The sequence below is a fragment of the Suricata suricatta genome, chromosome 16 (assembly GCF_006229205.1).
Source record: "Suricata suricatta isolate VVHF042 chromosome 16, meerkat_22Aug2017_6uvM2_HiC, whole genome shotgun sequence".
Taxonomy (NCBI): domain Eukaryota; kingdom Metazoa; phylum Chordata; class Mammalia; order Carnivora; family Herpestidae; genus Suricata; species Suricata suricatta.
This window is the reverse complement of record NC_043715.1, coordinates 28107182-28118038: the sequence shown is the minus strand read 5'-3', so window position 1 is coordinate 28118038 and position 10857 is coordinate 28107182. Positions and strand designations below refer to the sequence as shown.

Below are 10857 nucleotides of genomic sequence, written 5' to 3'. Positions count from 1 at the left end.
AATTATCCAGAGAACAGAAAATGTATATAATGTGATCGCTCTGTGCACAGCTGACATGCCTGCCTGGTTAAGTAGGCACACTTATCCTATAATTAGCTGCTTGGAATGCAATTTCCATTCCTTCCTAAATACACCCACTGAAAAATAAACCAGTGTGGCGTTTCTGAGTGGCTCCAATCCAGTTTCACCCCCTTGGGAAAACAGCCAATGATTATTTACTACAAGTTATCCTCCTTTCAAAACGATCAGAAAATAGCAATCGTTTGCTAATGATTTCTGGCAGGTGAGGGTTAATCAATGCCTTAAGAATACTGAAAGACCATGTCATTAGAGCCCCTGCATGCTTGCCTTCTCTGAGGGATAAACTTATCGATGTCACTAACTGAGCATTTTAATGAGCATTCATTACAAAGGGCAACCTTTTAAGTGGGCGAGTCAATCCAGAAGGGGGAGAAATGTGGACCCCAAATAATTTTCATAAGCTGGCAAACAAAGCTTTCTAGATAATATTATGAGCTCTAGAACAATATTCTCTTCTGAATGAAAATTGTGGCCCATTTAGCTGCGCATTCTGAAAAATATTTGGTGTTTACTCTTTCGAAACAATATACACCAGGGGTGCCTGGGTGGCTCAGTTGGTTAAGCATCCGGCTTCAGCTCAGGTTATGGTCTCACGATTCGTGGGTTTGAGCCCCGAGTCGGGCTCTGTGCTGACAGCTAGCTCAGAGTCTGGAACCTGTCTTTGGATTTTGTGTTTCCCTCTCTCTCTGACCCTCCCCTGCTCACACTGTCTGTCTCTCAAAATAAATAAATAAATAAATAAATAAATAAATAAATAAATAAATAAACATTTAAGAAAATTAAAAAAAAAAGAATACACACTACTCCGTCTCTAGGAAAGCTAGTGAAGGAGGTGAAGAGCTCCATTAGGATGGTAGTATTTGGTCCATTACATCATGGCAATCTGTATCTATCTGTGGTGTGTAATAGGTTCTGTGAATGCACCAATTACTCCTACCCTGTTTTATTCCTGTCGCATGTCCGTGTGTTTGATCTCTTCCAGGATTTTAAACAAGCCCTGTTAGGGTGGATATAACTCTAGACCTGGGGTTAGAACATCCAGGTTCAGGTTTTAAATCATTTCTGTTTCTGATTATAGGACCTTGAAAGGGACCTGTAAGGTTTTTTCTCTCAGGTGTCCCCATCTACATATAGGACCATCAGACCGTCAGGAAATATACCTTCTAAAACACCGTACAAGGGTAGGGAATTACTATTATTGCTTTTGTATCCTCACACGGAGGGTCTCATTCATGAGAGAGGCTCACGGATCTGCAAAATGAAGGCATCCACACATTTCTTCATTTAATAATCTTCCGTGCAGCATATAGAGCTTCACATAATGCACCAGGGGAGCCTGGCGGCGTGAGTTCGGATATCAGCTCTGCTCTTTACTCAGTAGCTGTGGGATTACTTAACCTCTCAGTGCCTCGGTTTCTCATCTGTAAAGCGGGAGGGTGATAATAGTTCTCCGTCGGACTGCTAGGAAGGGAAAATGAGGTAATAGAAGTAAGTTTCTTACTTCGGAGGAAGTGCTACACAAGTACAAATTGTGACGACTTTCACCACAATGAGAGAATTTGCCGAACAATATACCACGTTCCGTGTCACATATTCAGCATGAATTACTACACAGGCCTGTTTCTCCTGGGAATCACATTAATAAGACAATGGACTTCTTTCTTTGCATTGTGCCTGAGTATGCAGGCCTTGATTCGGAGATGTTGTCAATCTCTTGGTGGTCCTTGGTTGCTCTCCTTCCTCCTCTCTCGGTGACTTGCTTATGCTTAAAGGATCCACCACAGGGATCCCTGGTGAGCCCAGGGCCTGGCCAAGACCGAGGGGTTGGGGGTCATGTTGTCTTGATTAGTAATGTCAATGATGGGGGATTGAGCTAAGCAAGCGCTGTTCAAATTGAGGGCAACAGGAAACACTGTTTCGGAGACCAAACAGGTGTTTTTATTTTTGTTTTCATTTTTTTCCAAAGCCCAGACATGGCACGTTGCTCCATGTCCTTGATGAGCTGAGCTGAGGCCAGGAAGGAGGGAGGAAGTCCAGCCGCTGTCCAGGGTCCTTTCTTTGATCAAAGTCAAAGCCCCATCATCTGCACACAGATGAACGCACATTTGCATGCTCATTCATTTTCAAAATTCACTCATCCTCCCTTCATCTCTGGCCTTCTCTCATTCCAATGCCTCTTCACTCCAGCATTTCTTTTCCCCTTCCCTCACCCATTCATTCGAACACTTACTGAGCACCTGCTGTGTACCTGACACCATTCCAGGCCACAGGAATACTAGCGTAAACCAGCAAAAGAACTTCTGGCCACCTGGAGTTGGTAGCTATCAAGCTCCCAGATCAGGCGAAGGCTGCTGGACCACAGACCCCACTTCTGGCAGCAAGGCACTGGAGAACAGGATGCGGCACCCTAAAAATCAAGACGCGTTTTCCTACGGACATCATGTCTCTCCTGGTGGTACCTGGTACAGCAGCGGATCCCGAGAGATCACCCTGATACTCTTTAAGGCCTCTTTCAGGGAGAGGACATTGAAGGATGCTTTTTCTTTAGCCATGTATCCCGTCAAATTAAAGACCTTATCTCATGATGGAGGAGTCAGATGAGGGCCTAGTTTTAGGATACGGGGACCTCACAGGTGTTCCTCCCAGCACACCATTGCAACATCTCTTTTTTCCGCCTGCCTTCATGCATTGAATATTTTTTTTTATTTTTAGAAACTGTTTTATAAATAGACTCGTATACAAAGAAGAAACACATCCACATGGCCCCCGGATTCCCAGAACGCTGGACCCTGGCCCTTCTTTCCCACTCCGGGAAAAGAGAACAGGAAAAATGATTTCACATTGTTCTTAACTGTTGCCGCTACGCAGCCGGTTTTTCAAGCAGTGTTTCAATTCCTTTGCTGGTATTTTTGTTTTTCTCCAATGTGGGAATCAGGCTTTTCAGTCCAGCCTTGACTTTGTTTGCAACTTCCTGGTCAGGGCTCTGGAGAAGGCTAGAAATCACGAGGGCCCCTCAGTTCACGCCAGCTCAGGACCTCAGGTTCTTCATACCAACATGCTCCACAAGGGTTTTTGCAAAACAACCTTCTCTTCCACTTTCCTTCATCTTCTTATCTTGTTCTATTAGCCACTTCAGAACGAGGTGTCCGGCAGGATGCTCTGCGACGTGGAGCTCTCCATCCTGGCCGCCTGAGTGCAGCTCCGCCGCTGACGTCTCCGACGCAGCAGCTCCCAGGATGCCGGACACCAGCACGCACGCAGACTTGTCCAGCACCAGCTCGCGGGCGTGGTCCTGCAGGTAGCCCAGCAGGGCCGGGGACACCGACTCCAGGAGCTCGCGCCGGCGGGTCGCCGTGTCCTTCTTACTGTGTGCGTTCCCATCTCCTTTCTGCAGAACCTCAATAATTTCCCGCACCGTGTGTGCAGGATCTCTGGGGCTCAGTAAATACAAAAGGACCTTCCTTCCGTATTTGTCATTTATTATGTTAGGCAAGGAACTAATAATTTCTGACATGATTATCTGCTTCACAAGCTTAGTATCGTCGATACAATCGAATGCCGCCAGCAGGACCAAGCGGGAGTACTGGCCATTAGCCACCTTTTCAACGTAAGTCTTCATAGTTTTCACAATCACTGTCCTGTCCTTGGGCGTGCCGTGCCACAGGCAGTGCATGGCCACTCGGGCGCCGTCGTGTGTGTGCACCAGGTATATCACCGCCTCCCGGATGGCTTCTATCATTTCTGATCTTAGCTTGGCGGGTGCATAGGTAAAAAAGTCCAGCAATGCTTTGTGCACGCGTGAGTGCTTAATCACAGCTTCCTTTTGGGCCACTGGAGTGAGAATCTGCTTCATTTCATCCATGATAAGCTCTAGTTTTTCTGGCTGTACCTCTAAGACTTTGTCCAGAGTCGGGTGATCTGCGGACTTGTAGAGCGGGAAGGTGTTCCCGTAGAGCTCCTCCGTCAGCATGGTCCTCCGCTCCAGGACCGCCTGGTCGTTGCAGGCGTACTCCACGATGGCCGACGCCTCGGCGTGCCGCAGCAGCTTCCGCACCTGCCCTCTGAGGCTGCGCGTGATCTCGGCGGTCTGCGGCTTGCTCCCGTACATGAGAAATTTCTTAACAATATTTCTGGAATATTTAGCTTTACTCAACTGGACGAAATCATCTCGCAGCTCCTCAAAAGCGTGCTGGCGCTGCTCGTCGCTTCCATAGCGGATGTAACACTGGAACACGCGCGTGGAGTCATGTGCAAACGACATTGTTTTAATTTTCCCTTGAATCAGCTTCTGCAAATCACCCATCAACTTGACTCTCTTTTCTTTGTCAGTCTTTCCGTCCTAAGATCTCCCAAATCTGCTTTGCATGCATTGAATATTTAATTCGTGCCTGTGCTGTGCCCAGGCATTGTGCAATTCACTAGTTTAGTGGTGCAGAAGGCAGGTGAAACCTCTGCCCTCCTGGGGCTGGGAATCCTGTGGACCTGGGGAAGCCTGACCTGGCCTGAGGGCTCAGGAAAGCCTTCCTCACCAAAACGATGCCCGTGCTGAGATCTGAATGCTCCTGAGAAGGGTTTAGCCAGGGAAAGGGCAGTCTCTAAACAGGGAGCGGTACATTCACAGGCCCAGTGGTAGGCGGAAAGGGGGCGTGTTTGAGCACATGAACAACAAGAAATGAAAAATACAAGGGGAGTGTGGGAGACAGGGCTGAAGGGGCTGCAAACCAGGCAGGTCTTCTTAGGTCCTTAGGGGCTTCATCGAAAGAGCAGTGAGAAGCTTTAAAAGCATGTGAGTCGGCCCGAGGAACATCATAGGTCACTCGGACCGCAGTGATTTCCGAGGCCAGGACAGGCCCAGAGTAGCTCTAGTGGGCCAGCCTGGAATGGTTCAGGCAAGCTCTGATGAGTCCAGAAACTATGACTGGAATCAGGGACAGGTGTTCCGGCTCTCGGGCCACCTCTGGGCTGTACCCCCACCCTGCGCCCCCCCATCCCATCAAGTATGCGCCTTGCCATCTTCTCCCTTTGAAGGCAGGGGCTGCCCTGGGGCCTAGCCCAGTGTCTGGCTTGGCTTTAAAGAGCTCCCATCCAGATAATGAGATAAAACGGAAATGAAACTGATGGAAGAATGGCAAAGCCATGAATGAAAACGGCTACGTTAGTATAAATGGCATGTGTGAGTGCTGAAAATCCACGGAGTAATGACATGATTAAGAGGGGCTGAATTATTAACTGGAAACAAGACGCCGTGCCGTCCCCAGGAAGGGAACGGGTGGTAACCCATTAGCCAAACAGGACCCACAGGCCTCTTTGATTAGGCCTGCACTGTGCTCAGTAATGGAGCATTAAAAAAAATAGAGAGATAGATTTAAATTAGACACCAGTGTTTGAATAAAACTTTGGGAGTTTTTTAAATAAGAAATGAATCTCCAGGGGCGCCTGGGTGGCTCAGTCGGTTAGCATCTGACTTTCTATTTCAGCTCAGGGAATGATCTCATAGTTGTGAGTTTGAGCCCCGTGCTGGGCTCTGTGCTGACAGAGTGGAACCTGCTTGGAACTCTCTCTCCACCCCCACCCCCCACCCCTGCTCTCTCCCGCTCTGTCTCTCTCTCTCTGTCTCTCTCTCTCTCTCTCTCTCTCTCTCTCACTCAAGATAAATAAAGTAAATATTTAAAACATTTTTTTAAATCTGTGTCTCCAAATCCTGTTGGAGGTGGGGACAGCCAAGATACACCAAGCCCAGGCTATCTGGCAGTGTCTTTGCTTAGGCAGGAGCATGCGCCCTGCTTTCCAGTCAGCCACAGTCCCCACTGCTCTCTCTTGTCTCTCAACACAGAGGCTGGTATCATTTGCTCTGTGTCGTCACACCTGTAATGTCCTTCTGTGGACAAAGAGGAACAGAATCGACTTTTCCTCTGCTCATCTCTATCCTTAGTGGGAAAATGCAAGCCAGACGAGGGGACACTATGTCTCAGCCAAAACTAAAAGGAAGCAGGCTTCTCTGGGGAAGGTGAAGAACACGTTTCAGTATTATGGGTATTCGTTACCTTGGCAACCGCGAGGTCCAGCTATCAGGATAAGAAACAAAGGGAACCTGCCCCAAAGTGGTATTTACCAAAGTAGACCAGGCTAAATAAGCAGGGGTGATGAGAAATTTCAACATAACCCAAGTCTAACAGGCCTGGCATGGGAAGCCCACACTCTCTGCCTCTTGTGTTTTTGGGGGTCTGAAGTGTTCACCCTTGGACTTGGGTTGAAGGGGACAGAACATTTACCAGGATGCTGGGGCCTGAACTAAAATTTCTCTTTCTTGTGTCTAGGTTAAGCAGACATCCAAAGATATCCTCAAGAAATCTAAACACCAGTATTCCTTTTTAAGCAGCAAATGGTTGGAAATAGCCTCCACTGTTTAGGGCATAGGTCGTGGTGCGGGGGTCACAGGTGCATACCTCTCTCTACACTCATGAGGTTGTATTACATTAAATACGTACAGCATTTTGTCTGTCAATCAGACCTCAGTAAAATAGTCTTTAAAAAATATTTCTATTGGTACTATAATAATGATTTTTTTTTTAAATCAAGAAGACCAAGTGGTGTTGAGAAAACTAGGGAATGGGAGACTACAAATTGGAGTCATCACTTTGGAAAGCAACTCAGTGGTATTGGGAAAAGTCCATGATGCCTAGAGTTCAGGTTTAGGTGCCCGTCCCAAAGTGACCCTTTGCCTGTGTGGACAAAGCGACTTACCCCCGTGATATCCACTGTGGCCCTGTTTCTAACAGTGAACAAGTAGAAACTACCTAACGTCTCTGAGTGGGGAAGTGGTGGTCTCCTGACTGCCAAGGAGCCCCAGAGGACGAAGTTCATCTTCATCAGGTCAGGGTTGGGACAGTGGTCCCACAGTGATTGCAGCAGAGATAACAGCAATAGTACAAGCCAAGTGACATACCTTGTCCCTTGGGGAAATATCAACTTGGGACAGTCATGCCTTTTTGAGAGAGCGTGAGCCAGACTGCCCACAGTTCACCAATTCTTAGCTTGTGTTCATATTTCCACCAGCCAATCACACAGTCAAATGTGAGCGAGCATCTGAATTCAAATATTTATAGATGTAAATTTATACACGTAAATTTGCATTTACATACAAATATATTATACAAAAATATTTTATATACAAATATAAATATATAAAGATAAAAATATGTATACATTATATATTAATATATCTCTTAACATATGTTACTATATAAATACATATCTTAATATATATTTATATATTAAGACCTGAGGGTGTCAAGTAATTAAGGAAAAGTTTGACAAAGTAGCATTTGTTAGGGAGTCCCAGATCCCAAAAGAGTGCTTTCCCAGGAATTCTCATTAGAGCACATCATATATTAGTAACAATTGCAATTATAGGTTGGGATTATCAAAAAATTGTTAAAACATCAAAAAAAAAAAAGAATGGATGTGTAACCACCAAAAACTGTTGAAAAAAACATTTCAGCTCTTAAAATTCTATGGTTTAGTTTCTTGAGACTTCACTTATGTAAAACATCTTATTCCCATTCATACCAGATTAAGGAGGCCTTTATGCATTTTCTCAAATGAATAAAGCATTGTTTCCTTGTTTCTCAAAGCTTTTTAAGAGCGTGGTGACAGAGGAAATGTCTGAATTTGAAAGGAAGTCTTAAGGAGTTGTGAAGTCTCAGGAAGGTTCTTAAATGACCTAACCAGATGTTTTGAAGTCTGATACACCCTTAACCCAAACTGAAATTCATAACAAAGTCAAAAGCAATCGAGTCAAATTGATTCCAAAATGCCTTTTCTAACAAATCTGACCATTGATGCCAATTGACTTGAATGGGGCCTAATTCCTACCTGGGAGAGAGTCTATGGCCACAGAAACTATGGGATGGGAAATCAAGTTTGAAGATGAAATAAAACTTAAAACTCAGGTAAATCCTCAGTGCTGGTTGGATTAAGAATGCAGGTTTCTGAGGCTGTGCAGAACCCGGTTAAGGAGCCCTACTGCAGACTGTATTGGAATCCCAGCTCTGCCACTTGCTTATGGTGATGCTGGAAAAGTTGCTTGGCCCCTCCCTCCTTCAGCCTCCTATCTGTAAAATGGGGATAGAAATGGTACCTGCCTCCTTGGGATGTTGTATGGATTAAATGAGACAGTGCAGGAAAGGGCCCAGAATGTAGAAAATGACCAATAAATCTATTGGAATTATTTTATTTTTAAAGTATTAGTTATATTGTCAAGACAGTGAAGTTATGGACAAACTATGTTTTCCTTTTTATATTTAAGTGCAATTCATTTAATTTTTTAACAGTCTTATTGAAGGAAAATGAGGTTCTCTGGATCTCATCACCCAAGCAATGAGAGTCTTAGGGAGAATTAGTTCATTTCAGTGGTTCACTTACTTTGGGCATGGGGAGACATATTTCAATCAGAGTGGGTTTGGTCTGGTATATTTGGTATAAAGCATTGGAGACATTAACCAAAATGGAGAGACAGGGTCAAAACAAAATGGTACTGAGTTGCCCTGGATGAAAAGGGCCATTGAGAAATCAGAAGTACACCACGCTGGGCTGTGGAGACCGGACTGCAAGGTGCCTTTTCTTCAGATGTGATGCATGACCCTGAGCAAGGAAGTCACTTCCGTTCTCTGGACTTGGACTTGCTCACCCACAAAAAGGGCGGGTTCAACTAAATGGCCAATTTGGCTTTTTGGGGCTGTAACTCTTGGTGTAAAGCTGTGGTATCTGACTGTTCCCTGGGAGATCTGACTCTGAACTTGACCCCCTCGCAGCCCCGTGGTCCAGTCCAAAGCCAGCCAGGCACCCACTCCACACTGGCTACCTTCTCACTTCCAGCTGTGGGGATCAAGGGCCCCGGGCCATGAGGCTAGCCGTGGGTCAGCCCAAACCCCCAGCCGTCCTGGGCTAAACTGCATGCTGACTCCAGTGGAGCCATGTTCCTGGTCTCACACAAAGCCCTGAGGCAGGTGGAAACCACTTTCCTTAAAGCGGAGCCGAAGAAATAAATATTCGGGGAGCAATAGCTCATTATTTTTGAGGACTCTTGGAATGAAAGTCCAAGGTAGAAAAACAACCCAACAACAGCTAACATTTCCATTCTAAATAGACAATATATACCAGAAGCTTTGAAATAAAGATAGTGCGATTTGTTTATTATTCCTTCTCGTTAAAACCTGCATTAATTCTGATTTCTATTTAAATAAGAATGATTAAATTTTATCAGCTGAGATGGAAATATTGTGATAAACACTGGCTCTTGGCCAAACTAATCTCCCAAGCCCACAGCTTACGGCCATTGTCTTGTACAGATATTTGAATGGCAATGGGCTTTTATCAGTATTTCTAAAGGCACTCATTTAATTATGTGGTTGTAAGGATTTTCAAAACCCAAAAGAATACCATCAATACATATTCATTTCTTGGATTAATTCGACATTAACATCAGAAAATATTGTTATTTAAAGGATGCTAATACTTGTTTTGGCTCTTGCAAAAAAATAAGGTATCCCATTCTGGTTGTGATGGTGTCTTTTAAACGTTCTGTTGAACTGAAACTAGGAAAATGCAATGCACGCTGAGGGAAGGCTGGAATCGGAATTACCTGCGTCACAGGGAGGACTCAGAAACTTCCTAAGTCCTTAATAAAGAGGTATACTTCACGGAGGCTGAATCAGAGCAAGGAAACAAAATCTGTGAACTAGGAATTTTGTACACATCTGTGGGTCTCGTCAATCAAATATAATATATTTGAAAGCCTCAGGGAAAAGGGTTCAAGCGCAGGGGCAGTCTACCTGCACCAAATGTTCATACTTGGAAACCCGAGTGATCTAGATTTCATTACTACAGGGGATATGACATTTCTTGAAGAGCTGATTAAAGATACAAAAATACATCTGACACCTCTAGCATTAATAACATTTCCTCCAAACCAGATCTTTATATTTCATTTATGATGAGTCGGCTTGTGAAGCAAGCTTGGGGTTTCTTCTTGCATCAGGTTGGCTGACTGGGACAAATCCGTTCATTGGAAAAGGAATCCATAGATCCCTGTGATCTGCGTCTGCAAAGTCAACTACCTTTTTTTTTTTTTTGGCTTTGCTTTCAATCTGACCAAACTACCAGGCAATTCTTCCTGTGTTGATCATTTGAGGGAAGGAGTAGGGATGGGAACTGGCTAGGTAGACAGAGAGAAAGGAAATAGGAGGTGAGCAGTCTCTCAATCTTGTTAAGCCTGATGTGATGTTACAGTGACCAGCCACCCTGGTTTGTGCAGGATGGAGAGGTCTCCTGGGCTGAGGAATTTTTGGTACTAAAACTAAGAAAGTCTTGGGCCAAAGCAGAATGGCTGGCCATTCTATCTTAGTCTTCTTATGATCTAGGGTTCCACATGAACAGTTCTAAAGGCTAAATAAAAGCTGAGAGGAGCAACATTAAGAACTGGTTGAAGATTACCAGGAGGTACAATTTGTCCTAACACAAAATGTTAAGGGAAGTGCATGGAGGAGGTTTATTTTATAGGATGAGAGAGGTGAACAGGATTTTAGAAATGATGTCCTACAGAGCATGCTCAGTGGAACATGCATTCCGTGGGATATTCGATTTTATGAGAAAAATGGTTCAGAGATCACAAAAATGTATGTTATTTAAAAAGGTCCTTTTATTGCAGGACTTCTCTGAGCCTTTACTAAGCTAGTACCCTGTTAAACATGTTTAGTCACAGCCTCCTTTCTGCCA

General features: G+C 44.7%; 1 pseudogene; it reads right to left on the bottom strand.

Moving 5' to 3' along the window:
- Positions 1-2941: 2941 nt before the first annotated feature.
- On the bottom strand, positions 2942-4451 carry LOC115279728 (annotated as a pseudogene).
- Positions 4452-10857: the final 6406 nt, after the last annotated feature.